Source organism: Fukomys damarensis, unplaced genomic scaffold (genome assembly GCF_012274545.1).
Source record: "Fukomys damarensis isolate Sample0158 unplaced genomic scaffold, DMR_v1.0_HiC HiC_scaffold_39, whole genome shotgun sequence".
Taxonomy (NCBI): Eukaryota; Metazoa; Chordata; class Mammalia; order Rodentia; family Bathyergidae; genus Fukomys; species Fukomys damarensis.
Genome location: NW_022900951.1, coordinates 17,567,444 through 17,591,348, shown reverse-complemented (window position 1 = coordinate 17,591,348; position 23,905 = coordinate 17,567,444). Strand labels below are relative to the sequence as shown.

General features: G+C 39.7%; 1 protein-coding gene across 2 annotated transcripts in view; it reads left to right on the top strand.

The window, feature by feature from the left end:
- Smpx (small muscle protein X-linked) overlaps window positions 1-19,095 on the top strand; it is a 127,256-nt gene extending 108,161 nt beyond the window's left edge. For both annotated transcript variants that reach the window (XR_004515794.1, XR_004515795.1), the window contains one exon: window positions 18,677-19,095. The gene's annotated coding sequence lies outside the window, so the exon portion shown is untranslated. The remainder of the gene's footprint in view (window positions 1-18,676) is intronic.
- Window positions 19,096-23,905: the final 4,810 nt, after the last annotated feature.

Genomic DNA, 23,905 nt, shown 5'->3' with positions numbered 1-23,905 from the left:
TGTTTAAGACATTTGTGGTTGTCACACTTGAGATAGATAGCATTGGTATTTCTGGGGTAGAAGCCAAGGATGGTGCTAGAATCCTACAAAGCTCAAGACAAGTGCCACAACAATTGTCAACAGTGCTAAGGTTGAGAAACACTGAATTAGAAAGTTCACAGCATAGTGGTGGTTATTACTATTATTAACTACTGAATGCTATTATCAAAAAGAACTTAAAGTATCTCAGTTGATAGTAATAGAAACCGAGTCTCAGGAGCACCTGAATCAAGGTCAGTGCCAATCTCAAATCCAAGTCTCCTGTTTCTGTTTTGTGCTCCTATTTCTGAGAGCAGGCAAATAGCTTTCATCTTGGGTATTGTCTCAAGATGGATTTGTTGGCACTGACCGTTGAGAAAGGTTTGCAGCCTGAGTTCTGCAGGAGAGAGTGAAGCAGAGTGAGGTGGTGAGGTCAGGCTTCCTGCTACAAGTTTGTCCAACTGATGGGAGGCACTGGACACTGGAATTACAGAAAGAGAGGGACATAACTTCATTCTTCTTCCAACTATGTCAGGTGGTACTTCTGTGGCCCCAGGCTCCTTCCTGACTACTCTGAACCAAACCTATACATATAAATGATGGCAGTCTTGAGACCATAAAGAGTGAGGAGACTCAGATGGGGAACCCAGGATTACCTGGCATCCAGAAAGTGTTCATTCTCTCTGCTGTTCTACATCTGCCCATGTCTTCTGTCCTCTGCTCTCTGCCCCTTGCTGGCCAAGGCCAGGAATTGGTTGATTTTTCAGTGAACTACTCTCTAAAAGCATAGCTCTGCATTTCTCTAGGGAATGAGAAGAAAGCACACTGAAAATTAAAATCCATTAATTATCTGTGACTATTATGAGCTGAGTGAAGAACTTTGCAAGCATTTGGAGAAGCTGTTTCTCAGTCACCACCTACACTGAATCCCTCCAGCTTGCGCCAGTTAGATGATTTCTAGCCTGTAGTTGTCCCCTTTCTCCTGGAGGAGGCAGTGCAGTTCCAGTTTTCAAACTGTAGAAGCCTGGTTTTAGAAGCCCTTGTCTTAAGACCACAGAATTACAAGCATTTCGTTTGAGCACTTTCATTTTGTTTCAGTTTGTGTCACTTGAGCACTTTAAGGGATTTTGCTCCTTTACCTTCAATTTTTAAGTAGCAAATTCATCTGGTTTGTCGTTTCTGATTTTTCTCTGAAGAAATAGTTGCAAAATCAAGTGCCTGGTCTCTCTTCTCTAGGAAAAGTCAAACAATGGATTTTATATACCATTTTCCTCGGCATTTCAGATGGGCTTGATGGCCAGAAAGAGGTGTCTCATCTTTCCAGTAATATTTTGTACATAGACTGTTTACTATTGGATTCTGGTCCAGGAAACAAAATAGAGCCAAATCCTTCTAAACATGCGAAAGTGCCCTGTGTGTCTTCTCTATGACATCCTGTCCTGCCTTCTGCCACACTCACATCGGATTTCTAACTATTGTTACACTGCAGAAGTGTTTTCTCCTTTCTGATGTTACTTAATTTGATAATTAAGTGATGTCTACTTTGCAATGAGAGTGAAACAGGCAGGCAATTATTAATATGAATGACAGATAATATGGCAGCCCAGAGACTTTGTGAAATGGCTACCTAAAGGAGCATTGCAAGCCAAGAATGAGGAAACAGAGATTGATTCGGAGTTTTGTAGGAGACTCCCCCCAATTTCAGCTTTCAACAAGAGTAATACTCGTAGTAATACAGCCAAGTCTTTGCGCTTGATTTTAAGAATTATTTTTTTTTGGGGGGTACCTGGGAATGAACTCCGGTCCTTGAGCTTACGAGGTGGGCGGTGGCACCACTGAGCTAAATCCCCAGCCTGATTTTATGAGTTCTTAAATTACTTCCATGTTCATTCTCTCTTTCAAGCCTTCCAACAGTTCTGTGAAATCAGCAGGGTAGAGCCTGAATTTTGCAGTTCGTTCTCATGTGACTTCCAACTTCATATAGGGTTGGAAGATTGTGATGCACATTGTCATCTCCCTGCAGAGGAAGTGAATTTTAAGACTCTTACTGAGTCAGCCTAATTAAGTCCATCTGTAGAAAATGGGTGCTATACCTTTTAACCAATAAAAGAGGACCACTGCACAATCTGCAACAGGTGCCAGGCAGGGGGATTGGCTATAACCTCTTCCATGGGGAACAATTACAGGTTTGCTTACATCCAAGAGGGCTTTTCTTCACCAGCAAAGAAGGATATCCAGGATTAATCTACCCTCCTGTATGTTTAGATATATTTCAAATCAAATATATCATCTCAGTTTTTACTTCTATTTACTGCTTTCTTATTGCCCTATTTTACTTTGCTTCAGTTGTTTGTAGTACTAAAGATTGACCCCGGGGCCCTGCACATGCTCTACCACTGAGCTATACCCCAACCCTCACGGCCCAATTAAAAAACAATCATACTTAAATGTAATCTTCATACATATAAAAATATCACACATGCACCACAACACAACACAAGACATATTTACTTCAGGATTTGGAAATTAGGCTGAAATGTGTTCATTTCAGAAAGGCCAGGTGGCATACAGATCTGTGGAAAACTTCATTTTGTCATGCTGCCAAATCATCATCCTAAAAGCAAACTTTTCTGGAAAGCTCTTCATCATTACCAACTGCCAAGAAATGGTACCCTGGGCTTCATGTAGAGTCATACACAAAGTTTACTGCTTGTTATCTGTCAGGTGACAGAGTGTCTAGGCCAAGTCCAATCCAATTATGGGGCAATTGCAGACCTATTTCCATTGCCAGGAAAGTCCACCCAACCAACCCAGCTGGTCTCAGAGTCCTTGGATGGCAGGGGCTCCCAGTACATAGGAAGACAACCTCATGGCCCAGAAAAGACAAAACAGCTAAAAATGCTCTGGACCAGCACAGATGGCAAATGAAAGTGCATCAGAATTATTCTGGACCCTCCTTATTGCCATCCCTCTACAGCTGAGTCCAGCCTCAGTTTTTCTTCTGGGTGGCACTCTATCTCTCTAGGTGACCACATTCTAAAATACTAAAGGTGGTAGGCAGGGCTTTGCTCCTGTAGTTGGGGCCAATCTCCCATTACCACCACAATTCTTCAGCCTTTACCATGGTGTGAACTAAAGCCATAGTACTTGGAAAACTGCCTCACCACTGACAACCTCATTGAACATGTGAGGACTTAAAATGCCAGAAAACTTGAGTTAGGTGAAAAATGAAGCTATCACTATTAAAAATCAAAACAACTCTGTGAATTTTGGCAAGTACTTCCACCCTACAGAGATCATTGCAGGTTTACAGTCTAGCATCCAACAATATAATTCTCCTCCAGGCTAGCTTTGTGTGGATGATCTGCCAATTTGAGAGGCAAGGATTTCACGTCTTTAACTGAGACATTGAAGAGTGTGGGGGCCGAGCAGCACCAAGGACAGCATCTGTGGGCGGCTGTGAAAGAAATTGTTTTCAGATAGGTCTAGAGCAGTGAGTCTCAGACTTTCACGTGCATTAGAATTATATGGAGGCATTGCTGAAGCCTAGATTGCTAGGCTAAACCCATAGGACTTCTGATTCAGGTCTTGGATGGGTCCCCAGAATTTGCATTTTGGCAAGTTTCCAGGGCCACTGTTGTCACTGCTGGTTTGGGGAACCACTGACCTAGAACCAGCCATCAACTTAGATTGTTTAGGTTTGAACATTCAAAAATCCCATCACCTGGTCCAGTGTTCAATAGCTAGCATTCAAATGTATAGCAAAAACTGTCATTAGCTGTCTTTGCTAAAATTCAAATGTACAGTACTAATCAGGAATGAAGCAGTTGGGGCACGCACTTACCACTAATCACCTTACTTTGTAAGACTTAAATGAATTGTTACATATATAAAGCTCCATTTTACAGGTGAGAAAACTGAGCAGAGTAGCTAGATGGCTTCCTCCAAGGTTGCAGCACCAGACAGTGGGGTATCTAGAAGTCAAATCCAGGTTATCTTTTAATCATTACCCCAAGAAGACTTCCCCAAGTAGCACATAGGATAGCACCGATGTGGCTGAAATATGCTGTGCAATTGACAAGGGACAGTCTTTACATAAAGGATGAAAAATCTGTCTGGCATTACCTTATCAACCATTCACTGAACCTCACCTATATATTAATTTCTGTAGTCGTTTATTCAGTGCCTGTAATGTTACAGATTAAGGGTTGGTAAACCAGGGCCTACAAGTCAAATCCAGCCTACCCCCAAATTTTCTTTTTATTTTAAGATTATTTTAGATTCATATACATTAGTAAGAAATAATATAGAGAGTCTCTGGATGTAATGATCGGGAAGAAAAAGATAAATCATTTTTCTAATCTCTATGGAAATATTTCTAAGAAAGCTTTATGCCAAGTTTTAAATATATGTTAAAACAAAAAGCTGGGTTTCATATTCTTCATTCAAACATACCATTATGGATGCCCGTTTAGTAGATGTAAAACACAAAAGAGGTTCTAAATTTCAACACTTCTCAAGTCCAAGAGCAGATAAGACCAAAAGATCTCAATTACTGGGCTTATTGATAGGCAGTGTTATAGCTTACCTCAAATATTATGACAAAAGAACAGATATCTGTTTCTAAACAATTGAGTTGTCCAGATTGGGGCTCTGGTGAGAATCATTTATTTATATTCTAATTATCTCAATCCTGAGGATAAGCAGCAACAAAATGTTAGCTATAATTAGATCCATTGTTCTCAGCATTGACTGTACATTAGAGTCACTTGGACTTGCCTATGTGCTAACTCTGGCCAGAGGTTCAACCTCAGATTTTTACAGGAGGGATAAACCTAGGGATGAGAATGTTTCACAAGATCACTGGGTGATTCTGATGTGCAGTTAGGCTGAGAAGGGCTGAATTAGAGGGTGTTTCTCACATTTTTCCTTGACAAACCAGAATGAAATCTTTCTTGCTTGAGAAAGTGTTTGGTTGAATGTCAAAGTTTTGTTGGAAAGAAAGTGTCCTAATGTGGAAAACAGCTAAGCATTCTTGGAAATCCGTGCAGCATAGATGAACACTTGTGTATAGGGTGACTCATTGGTGAGTCACAACCTCTGCTAGGATAAAACATGGGAAAGAGATACCAAAATATCCAGACTGTCATATGAGTCCAAATAGTAGCCTGTTGGGCTTAAAAGAGGCGAGAAGACACTGCAGGACCTATGACTGTGCAGTGCTTCATCAGTGTTGTGATGCACGTCTATCCAACAGTATATGTAGTCACATTCTCATTGGCCAGGGTACCTCCATGCCAATTAGTCCAACTAGGACCCAGCTCAATGCAAAGGTCCTCTCTGTGTTCCACTGCTTGCCAGATTATGTCTCTTGCCCAGGAGAATCACTTGGGTTTAACTATGAGCTCAGCAATTTTAAGTCCTATCCTAATTCATTCTCTTCTAAAAACTGCCAGCGCTGCTATTCACAAAATAACCCCAGTCACACCATTTTGAGTGAGTGACTCATTAAAGGGAAAATCCAAAGTAAGTCCCTATTTCATTGGGATTTCTTTTAATAAGTTCAGGCTCTGGATGTGCAAACACAAGTGGGTTGTGTTTTCAGAATGAGGTGCTAAGAACTAATTGCTGGGTGCTGAGCTGTTGGGCTGTAAACTTTGGTTCAAGGTCAGCCAGCCATGTTGGCTTGCTCCCAGGAAGCTAAACCCTTCAGTTTCTCAGGATGACAGCTCCCTAGAGTCCAACAACTCATTTTTTCTGCCACTTTCAGAACTGCCCTATTCAAATATGGTCCTACTCAGCTCGGATTCAGTTTTTGAACTGTCAAAAGAAATTCCTGCTTTTCATGATTCCTATCAATTACACCAACTCACTGACATCAAATGTAAGAAATGGACTTAGCCTAAGTCATCTGTGTTAGTTATCTATTGCTGTGCAACAAACTACTCAAAACACAGCAACCTAAAAGAACAACAAATATTATCTCATAGTTCCTCTGGGTCAGGAATTCAGAACTTGCTCAGCTGGGTGGTTTTATTCTAGGATCCCCATGAAATTGCAGTCAAGGTATCAGCTGGTATTGCAGTCATCTAAAACTTTGACTAAGCCCATGTGGTCCACTTCCAGGAAGGCTCACTCACATTGCTGGCTAGCTGGTGATAGTTGTTATTGGGAGCCTTCAGTGCCTTCCCATGGGGACTTTTCCATTGTACTACTTGAGTGCTTTCACAGTATAGCAGTTGGCGTCCCCCAGAGTGAGTGACCCAAAAGAAAACAATGGAAATAAGCAGTCTTTTATAATCTGGTCTTGGAAGTCACACTCGTTTTGTGACGCACTATTTGTTATACAAGTCATATTTACGTATTATACAGTCATATTTAGCGTTGAAGGGGACTACACAAGTGCACGAATATCAGGAGGCAAGAGTCGCTGGAAACATCTTGGAGACTACCTTCTTTTTTATAGATGAGAAAAATGAGGTCCAGAGAAGTAAGTTTTTCCCAAAGTCACATAGCTAAAACATTTCAGCATGTGCTTTTCTTTCATCTCTATGGATTGTCATCACCCACAATTTCTTTTATGTACTTAAAACATCAATTGCTGTTTACTTAGGTGGACATTAGAAAGATTATTTGCAAATAATACTGAGGTCAGTTTCCCTGATCCTCCTAACAGAGGGAGCCCTGACAAACCGCATCACATAAAAGCAAAGTACGTGCTTTGAGCACTGGGGAAAGTGGTTTTCTCCCTTCCTAGAGTCATTAGGGAGTAGCTGCTATAAGAGAAAGAAAATTCAGAAGCGAAAAAAAAAATCTAGTACTTGAGAGATAAATTTCAACATTTTTCCTTTACTTTTTTTCACCTTGTTCCCATATACAGGTTTTTTTTTTCTGCCCTCTCTTTTGATTTTTGAGGGTAAAAAATTCAGAATAAGAAGGACAAAGTGGAGGGAATCACCAAAATCAAACCAATGGAAGGGGAAACATCCTCAGAGTTAGAGTTTCATAATATCAGACTAAGAAGAATGTTTCAGTCCCAGGAACTCCCTAAAAGAAGCACAGAAGTTTTTTTCTGGAAAAAATCTTATGTTTCTGAACATATACACAAACACATACCACCAGGCTTACCTACACACAAAACTTAAAACTCATAACTGTGATAAATATTATCAGTTCTTTTCAGGATCTTCTTTGAAACAGCCATCTTCTAAGAAGGGCAATGAGAAGAAAGAAACCTCTTGTATATTTTCTATCCTTTTTCAATCAGTTCAAAAACGACAAGGCCTGTCATCTCTGATCAACTTAACTATTCAGAAATTCAACAACTTTCTCCCCGCCTGACCTATTTTGTCTAATGGGGCCAGCTCCTTTGCCCTCTGACAAGCTACTGTCTTTCCTGAGTTCCATTTATAGCAGGGCATTATTAGTGGTTAAATCATTAGGAGTGGATCTGTCTCTCTCACAAGGCTTATTTCCCCTGTTCAGTAAATTAAGCCATGGGATCCAAGAGGCTGTCCATTTCTATTTTATTTAGGGTCAAATTCTTTCCAGTCCACAAAATACTTCAAAGTGACAGGTGAGAACTCAGTATGAGTTCCCAGTACATGCCCAAGAATCTGGTCACTTCTGAGTTGTCTTGTATTTACTGCTTCAAGTAATATTCCTGTGCCTGTGGGAATTTTCCTCAGCCCTCCACAGAGGTTTGAAATCTGGAAATGAAAGGCGCCCTTGGGGCCTTTGTTAATGAAGAAAGGCCTCTTCTCAGTCCTCAAGCAGGATCCTTTGGACAAGTGCTGAGTTACCCATAAGTTGACTCCTCTCTTTACTTTAAAACAAAGTTTGCAAGCCATTCCTGCACCCTTCTTGTTGCTATCACAGAGGTGACCTCACTGAGCAACTGAGACATTCATGGCCTACAGCTGCCAAAGGGATCTGTGCACTTAACTCCTCAAAGTTTTTCCTCACTTGGTTTTAGTTCCCAGCGCTCTATAGCCCATGCATCTTTTTTAAGTCCCCTCAAAACAAAACCCACAAAAGTGATAATGTCACTGCCCTGCTGCACATCTTTCAATGGCTCCGCATTACCCTTAGGGCCTGCACTAAGTGACTGAGACACACCAGGCCACCAGGCTTTTCTTATCTTGCATTTCTCTCCACCCAGGACATTCTTTGCTCTAACAACAGTGAACTTCTCCAACTTCGTGGAAAAATCATAGTGATTCTGGGCCTTTTCACATGTTCAGAATATTCTTTTCCAACCTTTCTTCCCCTACCCATAATCTAGCTAACTTTTACTCATCAGTCTCAGGTCTCAGTTTAGACACTATTTCTACATAGCCTCTTCAACTGGATAAAGCTTCTGTGTTTGTCCCATCATTGAAGTATTCATCACAGTGGAGGAGTGTGTCGCCGTCACTTTTGTTGTTGTTTCGTTTTCCTTCCAGATGTTAAGCTCTATGAAGGAAGATAACTTGTCTAATTGCCTACTGTGTATGCTTAGCACCTAGCATATTTCCTGGTGTATAATGTAACGCAAACAGGCAGGCATTCTGATTTCCACTATTAGGACCTTTTAAGCACAATTAAGTATAGAGCCACATCCAAAAAGAAATTTGAGTTGATTTCCAAAAGGGACTTTAAAAAGGGATGCAAATCTTCATCTAAGAAAGATTTATTAAAACACACAGTAAAACTACCCCAAAACCTCTGCTTTTCAGCCCAAAAATACCTTTATCCTGAAGACCTAGAGACATTTTACCCCAAATTTCTCCTCGTTTTCTGAGAAGTCCAGTTTCCCACTGTGCCCCACGCCCATTTTTTTTCTCTGAAAATTTGACTCAGTTCACTCCTTTCAATTCTCCTCTCTACCCAATTACATCTCCCCCAACCATCAGCAACATGAAAAGCTTGAAGCTAATATGATGAAGACTGAAATATCTTTCTTGGAAGACAGAGGAGGAGGAAGGGGTGTGTTGATTTACAAGGTTCTGTGAGTCTTTGTCTCGGAATAATAGCAATAGCGCACATTGACTATGTGGGAGGCACTCTGCTAAATGCTTTAATATGTTATCCTCACAACCATCCTATGAGCTTGACATTATTATTTTCCTATCCATCAGAAAAACAAGAGCTCACATGGTTAGGTAACTTGCAGGAGATGGCACAAGTAGAAATCAGGAAAGCAGGAATGTGCAGGCTAATTTTACTGTGAAATGTCCCCAGTGTAGGCACACAGGGAACATTAGCTAAATATAAAGTCTGGACCCCACCCCCTGAGAACCAGCTTAGAAGCTGGAAAGGCAAAGGGTGTTAAAACAGCTTCTCTGATCAATTGATTGCAAGCACACGTCAAAGGTTTATTTCAGAGTTGCTTAAAGAGGCTTTAGAAATCCAGTTCAAAAACTTGGAATAGGAAAAAATGTGATTAGATAAGATTGTGAGAACAGCTACAAGTGATCATTAAACTCTGTTACAAGGTGAATTTAGTGAGTCAGGTAAATCTAATCTTCTGGAAGGGAATCTTAATCTCATTAAGGTTGATCAGAAAATCACTCATGTTTTATCGGCAATGCTTCCCAGAAGAAACTACTTATTTATTACACCAGAGCAAAAGGCTCTGTCCTAGCTCAAGTTTGGGAGCATTTTTTTTCACCAGAAAAAGCTGTCTCTAGGCAAGGGTTTTTCCACCTCAGCACTGTTGACATTTTGACCAAACAATTCTTTACTGTGTGGGCTGTTCTGTGATTGCAGAAAGGTTAGCGGCACCCCTGTTGATGCCAGCCAGCATCCTCCTCCTCCTCTTACTGGTTGCAATAAACAAAATGTTTCCACAGATTGCCAACCACCCCCTGAGTGGGAGCCAAAATGCCCCCCTCCAATTGAGATCCACAGCTCTAGACCCTTCATTCTCCAAGAAGTACGGTCCAAGAATGAACAGCTCCACTGAGAGGTTGCGGAGCTGCTCCATCTCGGTCCCTGAAGTCTAAGAAGCCTTTCTAAACCTGCAGCTCTGAACCTTGCTGCACATTTGATTACTTGGGAAACTAGAAACTATGGCTCATAACCCACAGACTCTGATGATGTAATAACTCTAAAGGAGCCTGGGCTTTCGGATTCAAACACACACATACCACTCCCCAAGTGAATTCCAATGGGTAATCAACTTTGATTTTTTGTTATAGGTTAAAAAATACAATTCTCCCATAACTTTTATTTTATTTTATTTGGTACTGGGGATTGAACTCGGGACCTTGCATTTCCAAGGCAGGTGCGGTGCCACTGAGCTAAATCCCCAGCCCAATCCTCCCATAACTTTAGGAGTGATTTACAGAAGCCCTTAAATGAGATCTCAAATACCCAATGCATCTTTCCATGAACATTCTTCTTTTTTGACCTCCCAACTCTCTTAAAGTGATGTAATGAACATCCTTTGGCAGTGTCTTGAAAAGGTGGGTTTTAGCTATAACTAGCTTTAAAATAGTGGTTGAATGATTTTGTGGCACAGGAATGAAAGCATTGACTTAAACTTCCTTTCCATTGCAGTGCTGAGGATCAAACCTAGGGCCTTGTGCATGTTAGGCAAGTACTCTGCATTGAGCTACATCCCCAAACCGCTAGCTTTTTAAAGGGTCATTGAAATCATTCCTCCAAAGCCTTGGTAATTGTTTTTAAAGTCTGTACTTGGAAAATAACAATCATTCAATAGTAAACTATCAAGAAAATGGTTTTGCTTGAAATGTATAATTATACAAAACACCAATGCAAATTGGAAAGCGAAACACTAACACCTTAACAAGGAAATGAACTTACAATTCACAAAAGTGGATGTATAATTAGTAGAGAAGCATGAGAAAATATGCAGCCTTGCTAGAAATCAAAAGGATCCTCAAGAAAACAGTTACTAATTGCTCTTTTAGGAAATTCACAAAGATATGTGGGGAAGATTGTTCAACAAACATGCACTCGTTCTCTCTCGGATATTGAGCACCCCCAGCATAGCAGACACTACGCTAGCCTAGATTATGAGAATGGGGAATTAATAAATGGAGAAAGTATGAGTTCTCGTGGGTTTATATATCTTCCAACCCAGTTATGCCTTGATGGAAATTCTTCCTAACGAAAATGTTTATACTTAAAAATATATTTGTTCATTTAAAATAGCAAAATTGATTAAGAACCTAAATGTCAAATAATAGGATTTCAACTAGGCAAACATCGGTGCAGCAGCCTGCTGGAATACCATAGACATGGTAATATTACCATGTGGTGAATGACAAAAATAAAAAATAATGCAAACAATAGTAAACTGTAAAAATGTAGTAAAGCAAATTGTAAAAATAATATATGGTATTATGCCCACACTCAACACGCACAATATGTATTTGTATATCTAAAGTTCAGAGAGCCCCTAAAACTTAAGAAATTGGGTTATCTTTGCTTAACTCAGTATTTCTTAATTTATCTGATCCTGGAAGGTTTCTTCTTTTTCTCTCCCTTTCCTCACCTTTCTTTTAAAAATGAAATTTGTTTCATCATCTCGTGGAACTAGTATTTCTCAAACAAATGAGCAGGACTTTGAGGATATGTTGACATGTATGGTGGTATTTGAGAGCTATGTAAAAATAACAGCCATCCATGGGTATACACCAGTGCTTCTTTGCTTATAATGGGATTATGTCCCAAAAAACCCATTGTAACTTGAAAATATCCTATGTTCAATTTGTCTTTTCTGCATCTAAGCTAGTGACCATTATAGCTTAACAACGCAGCACACTATAGATCAGTGGTAGCAAACCTCTGGCAGGAGTGTCACAGCGGTCAGTGTCACTAAAATCTCTAAAAGGTTCAGTATCACTGCTGGTAACTGTCTGGCTAACTGGGACCCCTGCTCACTGACACTGGCCAACATCAAGAGAGAGGATCACCCTACCTATTGCTAGCCCAGGAACAAAATCAAAATGCAAAGTACAGTTTCTACTAGATGCTTTTGCACCATTGTAAAATTGAAAATCATAAGTTAAACCATCATAAGTTGGGAACCATCTCTAAATAGTAAAAACAAAAAAGAAAACTCATCAAGATGTTGGAGGTGTAGCTCAGTGGTACAGGGTGTGATCCAGGGTTCAACCCCAGCACTGGAAAAATAAAAACAAAACACAAAGCTCCTCAAATAGTTTACTTAAGATTTGTGCATTTTACTCTATAAAATGTATTTTTAAAACACTGCTAGATTCTGAGGAGGCAAGAAATGTTTTAAATTAAATTTTAGCTTTCACTATAACAGTATATAGATATTTAAGTCAAAATTTGGATATGCCACAAATATAGTTTTTGTATTGGTTATTTCCACAAGCTGCCTGTAATGTACTATCAATATGTACAGATTATTATGCTAATTTTATACAAACTTTCAAAAAAGAATTCAGTGTAGGAGAAAGAGCTCCAGACAGGCTTCTCATCCTAGAAGAGCCAGCCATTAACTGGCTATGTGACCTTGGACAAGTGACTCAACCCTTCTGAATTAAATCTAATTTCTAAATGAGGAGCAATATAAAACACTAGCTTCATTCATGTTTGGAAATAGTTTTATTATTTGGAAAGATTGCAGAGTTTTACAGTTATATCTTCACATCCAAGTTACATCAAAGGCCATACTTTTTATTTGAATACTGGGACTTCAGACCACTCATTATGATCATTTTTTACTGTATAAACAAAGTCAATACATTTTAAGGTGATCTCTATGACAGTGTGGCTTCCAGGTAAGCATTAGAAGAAGAAGGCAGGGAGACCTGAATTTGTTTCATATGTTCTGTTAACTATATGCATGTCAAATCGTTTTACTTTTGTGTGTATGATTTGGTTGTTTCAGAAACCACAGATCATTGCTAGACAATTATAAGAGGATTCTGGGTATTTCTGACATCAGTATCAATGTCTCTAAGCCTCAAATGCTAAGGCATACACAACAACATAAAAGGGTTTTCACTTTGGCAAATCTAAAAAGCTCTTGATTAAGACAGCAGTCTCCTCAACTTTCCACTTTGTCTGCCTCTAGATTTTTTTTCAAAGGTATTCAGTTTTTATTAAATATATATACACACACATATATATTAGATTTTTATTTTATGAAAAAGTAAAACAAGAGTTCACAACAAAATAAGAGAATAACGATATTTAATACACTGTGTATCAATATCTTCAAAGTATCTAATCTAGGTGTTTGTGAGCTCTACTTTGTTAGGAGTCTTGGGTCAATATTTTCCCAATGAAGTCAGTGGTTCCTGTGAACCACTGATGGATGGCGAGATAATCCCCACAAATCCTGAGACACCAATGGTGACTGGTTTTAGATGTCACCCCTTTCTCTACCAAAATCTCACCAAGCCATTTATGTTTGGGGTCTCATCCCCAGCCTCTAACTCTGATTTGACAGCCAATACAATGAATTCTTAATACAATAAAATTTAAAAGCTCCCTTTGAATTTATTTTAATAAGATTTGACTTGGATATGAAATCGGCCTCTTCCTTAAGGTCACTGAAATTCTCCCAGTCCTGCACACAACACTGTAACCTAGATTTTAGGTATAGAATCTTACCAAGGCAAATGTCCTGTTCTTTGTGCTTCCTTTGGCTTCTCTGTTTTTCAATAATTATTGACAGAAACATTTCAGTTTTCACTGTAACCACTAAACACTTCATGATGTGGCAATTTCAATTTGGGGGAATGTTTTGTAATTGAGAAAAATAACTTTTCTGATTTTTAAATTACAGTTTTATTTCATTGACATTATGAATGGTTGTTTGGAAAAAAGGAGGAATTCTGCGTTTGGAGTTGCCTCAATGTAAATCTGAACTGTGCATTTCCCATGTCTCTGACCACGTGATGTTCTGTGTATGCTTTAGTTGTAGCTTATGCCACATTCCTCGTGGTGTGATTGTGATGATTACATGGAATAATGTGCTTGCATGTGTTTTATAAACTTGAGAGAACTCTACAAATGCCAGGCTTTGGTCTTACTTCTGATGCCTTCTGTGGAATTTTGAAGTTTTAACCAGCTTTCTCCAGGTGTGTGGTCAGCCATTGCAAATCAAATCAGAACAAAGCAAATCAGAATCTCTTGAGTACTTTTGAGTGTCACTGTGTTTTGTGGCCCTATGATTTACCACCAATAGGAGGAAGTAATTGTTGCACCATCCCCCACATGCCTAGTTAAAGAACTAACTGCAGACATGCAGACAAGTGTTGAGTAGACTCCATTTCCCACCTGATGTATGTGGGGCCATGGTGACTATGAGTAACACAGCTATAAATGGGCCATGGGAAGGCGTAAACATCACGTGTTCCTCAGTCTGGACTTCGGGTGACACAAGGCAGATATTTGGTATATCATCCCTGTACCAGCCAAAGTGTGCCTCGCCCAAAGGTAAAGTAGAGGTTAGGCTTGTTTTTATTTATGTCTGATTTGGGTACAAAAGATATGCAGGATTTCTGGCGGGTTACTTTTGAGCAAGTTGCCTCACCTTCTCTATCATTCTTACAGTGTCCCCAACCAAAGGGCAGGACACAGGAGAATAGCTGACAGCTGCTGTCTAGGTGGCAAGGCAGAGTGGCCCTGGAGGCTGCCCAACACATATGCATTCCAACACCCTGACAAACAAATGTGCTTTGTAGCCTAGGTAATTTTAGCTCGGGAATCCTTCCCAATCATTCCCATTTCTAAATTCAAACCCTGATGCCGAGCGGAGAGTCCAGATCTCTGCACTCCTGAACTTTCGTATCCTGGCCCCATCCAGGCCATTCCCAGTATGTGCTGAATCACATGAGACCAGGGATGGAGTCCTGGTCCTCCAAGGCTTTGTTCTCCAGGAAGGACAATATCTGACAGTATTGATCAGCAGATTCCTGTGCCCAGGCTCACTGACCCCTCAGAAATTCTACTGAAACCTGGGAGGGCAAAAGGGACCTAGGGGGACAGGCGATCTGCAGGACAACCGCAATGTTTCCTCTGTTCCAACTGCTGCCTCCTGCCTGGCTCCTTCTAGAAGAATGAATCAGGTTCACTTTATAGACTGAGTGAGGTAACTGTGTAAAGTCGCTGATGGAGTGCACACAGTAGGTATTCAAAACTGGTGCTGTCACCACCAGCTCTTTCTCTACCCCCATGTGAAGCATAGACTAGCATCAGTGGCCCAGTACCCCTCTGTTGAACCAGTGTTGCAGCCTTTCTTGAGATTTACAGCATAGTAGATGAGGGGGAAGAGCCCAGTTCCACCTGGGTTAGTGTCATTATATAGTATTTCTCAGAATAGCCATGGTTTCATCTACCTCAGACAGATATATAATTAGAGTCCATATTAAGCCTGTCACAAAATGGTACCCATTTCTGGGTTGCAGATAGTGCTTCACAGTCTGATCAACTCTTGGAGAGAAATCACACCTCACAGAACATACTTCAGTGACAATTTGCTATGGATCATCACCCCTTTTTTTGCTACTCAGAGAAGCCCAAGGAAAGTCTTGGCTTCAAAGGCAGCTTGTCATGGGCCTCTCACTTAGCTAGAGAGACTGGGCATATGTCATCCAGCACAGTGGCCGCAGTACTAAAATGAATAGAGCATACCCTGGCCGTGATGGGGCTAAGGCTAGGGTAAAGAGCAGGACTGACAGCCCAGTGGAGACAGCATGCCAAGTCAGCACTCCTGTTTCATTGCACCTATGGCCCCTTGCTCAGCCCTGCTGCCTCACATTGAAGGATATAGGTTTGACTGTAACTCTCACTCTTGTGACTTTCCTGCCCTCCTTCCTCATGACCCAACTCATCAGTCCTCAGGTCCCTGCTATGTGTCAGGTGCCATAATAGGCAATGAGATGTCAAAACAAATAGGACATCTTCATACCTTTCAGAGGCTCATGGCCTAGTAGTAGGAAAGCTATCACAGGAAACGTGAGGCGTGAGATGACGATTCCAAGCAGATAATTAAATTAAGTGTGTTACATAGACAGTCACGGGGAGATAAGATTTCAGTCAAAAGTTATAAGCAAAGGTACCAGCAAAGAGGAGCCTTGATGGTTCTTGTATGTTGTAGAAGCAGTGAGTACATGATCCAGTGAACTCAGAATGCAGGTGTATGGAAGACAATGGTCAGAGATGCTACTGGCATGGTATACCAGGATGAGACTATGAAATTGCTGCTTGGAGATAAACATCTCATCCAGAAACCCTACATAGGGAGGAGGTGTATCTTACTTGTTCTTGGTGACTGGTATGGACCAAAAGGGGATGATTTCTAAAAAAAAATAGCAAATGACCTAAATATTCATGAACAGATGACTGGATAAAGAAAATGTGACGTAATTATACAATGGAATAATATTCAGCCTCGAAAAATAAGGAAATTCTGTACTATGTGACAACATGGATGAGTCTGGAGGACATTATGCAAAGTGAAATAGACCAAGAACATAAATGAAAATAAATTTTTCGTGATTCCACTTTTATGAGGTAGCTACAGTAGTCACTCACGGAATCAAAGAGGAGAATGGTGGTTTTCAGGAGTTGAAGGAGGAAGGCAATGGGCAATAACAAACTAATGAGTATAAAGTTTCACTCAAGATGAATAAGTTCTAAAGATCTTCTGTACAATGATGTACATAAAGTCAACAATAGTGTATACTGAAAATTTTTTTAAGAGTGTAGATCTCATGTTGTGTCTCTATTACAATGAAATAAAACAAAATGAAGTGAAATGTTAGAGAAATACAGGAGGCTATACTGACTGCTGTTGGTAACATTTTAGTTTTGCAACCATTAATATACCTTCCTACTTTGCCCTCTCATTCAAGAACCATACCAACCATTCCCAGGAGAGGAGTGGAAAAAGCCCCAGAGTCAGGACACCTGAGCTCAAATCCCAGCTTTCCCATTTATTAGCTATGAGGCTTTGAGTTAGTCACTTAGCTTTTGGAATCTCTTCATATTTTATCTCAACAATGAGTGCAACGCAACCTGCATGACAGCGATGGCTATAAATGTTCAGTGACATGAGGGACATTGTGATATCCAAAGAAATATAGAGGAAAGCAAAGCTCCCTGAAAGAGCTGTGTTGTAGACTTCTCAGGCTTAACTGGCCTGACCTAGTCCCATGGCCCCCATTAGCTCTAAGAGACTGAGAAATAGAGTATTTGGTTCACCAGCCTTTGAAGTAGAGAAAAACAAGGATAGTAAAGAGTACCAAGGTATAGTCTCTGCCCCAGCAAGGAGAGAACTCATGTCTGCAGAGTTGTTTTCCTTTTTCTCCAGTCATTAGTAGTGAAAAAATGTGAGTGTTCTCTTAGAATAGACTTGGACCATCAACATAAGTAGAACACACCAAGAATGACACCAAAGATGAATGGAAAACAAATGTGTCTGTACACCTTGAGAATCCCTGAATTACAAGAGTTTTTGAAAAGAAGTGGTACCATGCCCATTAGCTATCACTGCATGACAAACCAGCCCCAAATCCAGTGATTAGAACAAAAGCCTTTTTAAATCCTAGCTCATGTGTTTGGGGCTTAGCTGATCTTGGCTGGACTCTTGCAAGTCTTCAGGTCACCTCGGGGCTCTGCCTAGTTGGGGCACTTTATCTGGGGCATCTGTGCTCCATGTTTCTAACGTTCATCCTAGCAACAGAAGGCTAGCCTGGTAATACCCCATCCCTGTTACAGCAGTGGCAGAGGTACAATGGCAGGGATCAAGCAAAAGCATGTAATTTATAAGATGTAGGTTCAGAATGGGCATGCTATCACTTCTGCTTTATTCTTTAGGCCAGGGAAAGTCATGTGGTCAAATTCGGGCATGAGAAATCATATTTCACTTGCAATGGTAGGCCATCTACAAAGCTACATGGTATACAGAGAGGGGTGAAGAATGGTAGTCACAAATGTAAATTTATATCAGGCACCAAAGATCTTGCAACTCATAAGTTTAGCATTGCATTCTGTTGTTCACAGGCAGACCATCCTCCTCATTTAATTTGTAATTACTCAAACCACTAGAGCTGAAGTTGATGGTCACACCTTCTGTTCACAGTTCACTTCACATTTATGGAATTGAGAGCTGAAGTTTCCAAGTGAAAATGGGATTTCTACCCCATTCGACTTATACCAATCATTGATTTATTAGATGTTTCTAAAAATATCAAATTAATGATGAACCTGGAAGACATTGATTTAAGTGAACTAAGCAGACACAGCCATAAAAATATTGTTTGATCTCACTTATATTTGAAATCTAGAAGAGTCTAACTCGTATAAGCAGAAAGAGTAGTGGTTACCGGGGGCTGGGGGTATGAGGAGATATTTGCTTAGAAGGTATAAAATTTCAGTTAGGAGGGTATGTTCTGGTGAATTATTTCACAGTATGGTAACTACAGTTAATAATAATGTTATACTTGAAAATTGCTAACAGAGTAGATGTTACATGTCTTCACCACAAATGTAAGTATGTGAAGAGATGGATATGCTAATTAGCTTAATTTAATCATTTCACAATGCGTGCATATTTCAGAACATCACATTGTACACCATAAATATATGCAATTTAATTTGTTAGTCTTGCCCTGGTAAAGCTGTGAAGAAATAACTGATGGCTTCTTTGCTTTTTCTTTTGCAGGCTTGATGTGAAGAATTAAGGTGGAAGAGGATGGATTCAAATAAATATAGCTCACTAAACATTTTTATATATTTGTATGAAGATTATGAACCTGCTGAATGTCTGAAACTCTAGCAGAAATTGCCTGTTTGTACATTTATATCTCTTCCTTCTAGTTGGCTGAATTTCTCAGTTTAATTTATCTTCATTTTTGGCACCTTGCAGAGAAAATTAGCCCATGAATTCACCACCTGGAGGGTGTGATTTGAAGAGGGATATGATTTTATGGACAGGGATATGGCAATGTACATAACAGTGATTTTGATGAAAGGTTCTCTATACTACTCATCACAGTCTTTTGGGTCAATATTTAGAATGCATTTTAGTTCTTCACCTTTTAAATTATGTCAATAAACTTTTTATGAGTTCAAATAAATATCTGAGGAAATATAAAATATGAATCTAGACTAAATTAATTTTCCTACCTTCTGACAGCTGCATACTCTCTAATATGGAGAGAAATAAGGTGCAGGAATCAACCAAACCCTTAAGTGGGGGCTTCACAGTCTGAATTATCACGTACAATGGGTGATGGGTAACACTATTGCTGGCTCAGTATTATAGTCTATGAAGTTAGAGATAGTTCAAGGAATTGAGTATGGCTGACATTCCTCTTCCTAGGATCACATTTATGGGGAGCATATGTCACTTAAGGCAAAGCTGAGAAATTAGAAAAGAAAAAGAGGGGGTAGATGCTATGTTAGCCATGCAAAGAAAAATGAAAGTTCTGCTTGCTCCTCGGAGAATTTGTATGTAAACTTAATCAGTGCTAGCACCGCCAGGAAACAGAAAAGAAACAGGCAAACAACTTCACAATATGAAGATGTAAAGGGTCAGATTATCAAAGACCATACTATTTGAAAAACAAAGGTGTCACCTACCTGGTATCCAGAGACCTCCACATCATTTCTGTGGCTAAATGGCTTTTATACTTGCTTCAGAGGAAAACAAACAAACAAAAAAATCTGATGTAATTATATAAGAAGTGATCAAAATATACAATAAATGTTTAAAAGACACATTACCACTAACTCCCCCCCAAAATTCTCCCCTTATCCTGTTGTCCACCACTTTCTGAAGCAGTTCTGGAAGTCCTTTTTTGTGAGTCTCTTTTACAAGGTGTGGTCAAAACTATGGTGGAAGCAGCTGTCGAGCATCACCCAATGGAAAAGCGGGTTTGAACAAACAACGGGGTGTGTTTTCATTCACCTTATTCACTGGATCTAGCACAGTGTGACTTACGGTTCTTCCCTAAAGTCAAAATGACCATGAAAGGTAAGTATTTTGAATTGATTTGGGACATCGAAGCAACCATGACGGTGCCCCCAAAGACACTCACGAAAGAGGACTTCCAGAACTGCTTCAAGAGAGTGGCAAGAGGGGTGGGATGAGTGTGTTTGAAGGGGTGTATTTGGAGGGAGATTATGGCGGCATGTCTCCTTACTGTAATAAATTCTAAAAATGTAAACATTTACCAAATGTTTAGATCACATCACTAAATGTGCCAAATGGAAATTGCTCTCTCACTTTTCTGTGTCATAGAGATTGGTTTCCAAAAGCAAGACTGGCACCACCCTCACATGTGGAAGGTTGCAGATTCTGTGGTGCCTAGTGAGTTTGCCTTTTCCAAAGGGCTGTGCTTCTGCCTGTAGGTCCCAGGTGTCTTGCCCAGCTGTGATTTATTTTGGGGATCTACATCAAACACACACATAGCAGATAGGAAATCTCAATCACACCAAACTGTACCAGCCTCATGCCTGCATGCAGAATAGGCGAACAGGTTGTGAATAATACGGTGTTGGGTTGTCTCAGACCATCTTATTCCTTCCCAATTGGAATAGAGTTAGAAAACTTATCTCTGTATTCATTTTGTTTAAATATAAATGACCCATATTCAGTTCCAAAATTAAGTTTTGGTTTAATGCTATAAAAACAGTCTTTTGATAAATCTCCCAAGGCACATTTATAGCATAATAAAGGAAAAAGTCAGGAGAGAAATTCAATGGATTTTTGAGAGCTGAAAATGTAATATACATTTTATTTTGTTAAGGCTCAAATTCACTATGTATGATATTTAAGAAGTTCTAGTACATATATTGTAATATTAGGAAAACATAGTTTTTGCTTTCAATGAAGAGATAATTGAAAAAATTCATACATTTTATAGGAAGTGGCTCTTAAAAACCCATATATCAACCTGGATGTAGTGGTGTGCACCTGTAGTCCCAGCACCACGGGAGCCTGAGGCAAAAGGATTGTAAGTTCCACTTTGGCAATCTAGCCAAGTAGTGAGACCCTTTCTCAAAAAAAAAAAAAAAAAAAAAAAAAAAAAAAAAAAAAAAAAAAAAAAAAAAAAAAAAAAAAAAAAAAAAAAAAAAAAAAAAAAAAAAAAAAAAAAAAAAAAAAAAAAAAAAAAAAAAAAAAAAAAAAAAAAAAAAAAAAAAAAAAAAAAAAGAACCTTAGGATGTAGCTCAGTACAAAGGCCCTCAGTTCAATCTTCAGTTCCACAAAACAAAACAAAACATCACAACCCACATATTGTGGGCTGGGGATGTGCCTCAGTGATAGAGCGTTTGCCTAGCTATATACATGACCTTGGCTTAGATTCCTAGCAACATCAAAAAAAAGTAAAGTATTACAATTAAGATAAACTGAAAAAAAAAGAAAAAAATGTGAGACAATGAAAAGATGGAAATAAAGTGATTTTAGATGAGGAGGGGAGGAGGGGGTGAAGGGAGGGCAGGGACAAGGGGAAAAATGAGAAGCAAGACTTGTCATGTAGAGGTACAAGATCCAATGAATGTAACTACTGTATCCCTAAAATGTACCAGTAAACTCAATTAAAGCTGAAAAAAAAAAGATAAACTGAAAAATAAAACACCCTAGCCAGACATGGTGGTGTACCTGTAGTCCTAGCTACTTGGAAGGCTAAAGCAGGAGAGTTCCTTGAGTCCAGGAGTTTGAAACCAACCTGGGCAACACAGTAAGACCTCATCTTAAAAACGAAACAACCCAACTCCATACATCACAGTTGAAGCAAGCCCACCGATCTTATGTGCTTATAAAGAACCATCCATCATGCAATGTTTTCGTGAGGGAAAAGCAATCTTCAAATAGGTGAAGATTCACCAGGAGGGAAAAACCAAGAAATAACACTGCACTTAAGTAAAGCACAAGTTACTGTACCTAGTTTGTAGTGCTTGTGATGTAAGTGGTGTATTAGTGGTATATTACCAGGCTATTCTACAAGGTATTTGAGGCCAACATTTACTCTGCTCCCATTTCCTGGACACCTACTAAGTGTCAAGTTGTATGCTAGGTGCTGGGGTGGGGGGGGATACAGAGCAAATCACCTAGAAAAATCACCTTGCTTAAAATAACCCCGTCCCCTTTCTTCTTTCTCCCCCAGAAACACACAGGGCTGTCTAGAATTATCTCAAGCACTCATTTTGTATGATATTTGCATTTCAAGAGCACAGACTGAAAGGTAATTAGCTTTGTTTCAAGATTACTTACTGAGTAGCTGAATGACACGGTAGTATTCTAGAAGTTAGGCCCAGGGCATGGGGATGATAATTACCTAAGTGAATCCCTCATTTTAAACTAGAGCAGTTAGAGGATTTTTAAAAAGCCTCCCATTATGATTAGGTCCTCATAAGGAACGGTACTAATTTGAATGAGCCAGACTGTGAAATCTCTCCTACATTCTTGGGCTGACCTAGAATTAGGGTTTCCCCTTTGGGAATGAGAACAGGGCTCATTTGGATTCAAGGACCACAGGTTGATCAATTAAAACTCTCCTTCTGAAGGCCTGTGGCATTATCTCAGTGCTTTGCAATCTAGCTGGAAATAGAAACTGCATTTGACTTGATAATTGATACTCCCTTGGGATTTTAACCTGCTGCTGAATGTATATATCACTGTGGCCCATTGCTAGTTTTTTGCCTTAAAAAACATCAGGAAATTTCTGTGCTGTTTTGAAGGAGAGTGTATACTATAACATTCAGACATAGTCATGTATTCATTCAACAAGCCCAAAATATACCATGCATGAGGGGAGACACAAATCCACTCACATGTTGCCAGGCTAAGAAAACCCTTAGAGCTCATGAACTGAGTTCATTTTTTCTCTAAGCAAATGACCAAACTAGTTTAGACCTTGCACTGAAGGCAAATCACACTATCATAAAATATATTTGACAATTATAAAAGAGAGGATTTAGCCATAAAATAAGATTAAAACTTTAAGAACATCATCACCTAAAGGTGTTCTTCAGAGAAAGAAAGCTTCAATTAAGCAATCACTTTCAGATTATGGGATGTGCTTGGCCTCATATCCTTCACCTCTATGCTTGTTTATTGAGGGAGAAAAATCAATCCTTTTAACATTTGACTTCTCCTGAGCAAAATAATTCAGAGATACCACTGACTAGGAGAAACCACACTATCAGATAACAAGTCTCTTTTTTTATGACCAGCTCTTTCCCTGGTTCAGTAAGGAGATATTAAGATGCAGATTCCACAGGGAAGGAGGCTTTTTGCCCTGGGCTTTAGGAGCCTGCAGATGAGCTGCACAGCAAAGGCAGGCCTGAAATGAAATTTGCAAACCTGATTACGAGTTGGGAAAAGAGATGGGTAGGAAAGGCATAGACAGGTTTTACCCCAGTGTATGGGTGGTCAGTGGGCTCTGGGATTACAGAAAGGAGAGTCTAGACTTCTTGGGAGTCATTCCTGCTCCTTAACATTACTCATGTGTCTGTGATTCAGCAGACAAGACAGGGCCATGCAGGAATTTCTCCTCACGAGCATTTTGACACATCAACATGCAATCTACCTACCCACTTGGGCAATGCTGCTTTATTGGTGATGGCAAGTTTTAGGCAAAGACAAAACAAAACTGGGAAGGCTTTGTTCTTGATTTGTGGCCTTGTTTTGCTTTGTTTTATACTTCTGGCTACCCACAAAGATTATTGGGCCCCAGGAAATCCTCACCCTCTTCAGCCAGTCAGAAGTGAGTTTTCCTGCATTCTGTGGGAGGTGACAAGCATCAGAAGAAACCAACAGAACTACTTCAACCTCTAGGGGTCCAGATACTTATCGGAGCCTGGGAATTTCTGCTTACTGTTGGGAAATAGGTCTTTGCTGCACAAGGACCTGAGTTCGATCCCCGGTACCAAAAAAAAAAAAAAA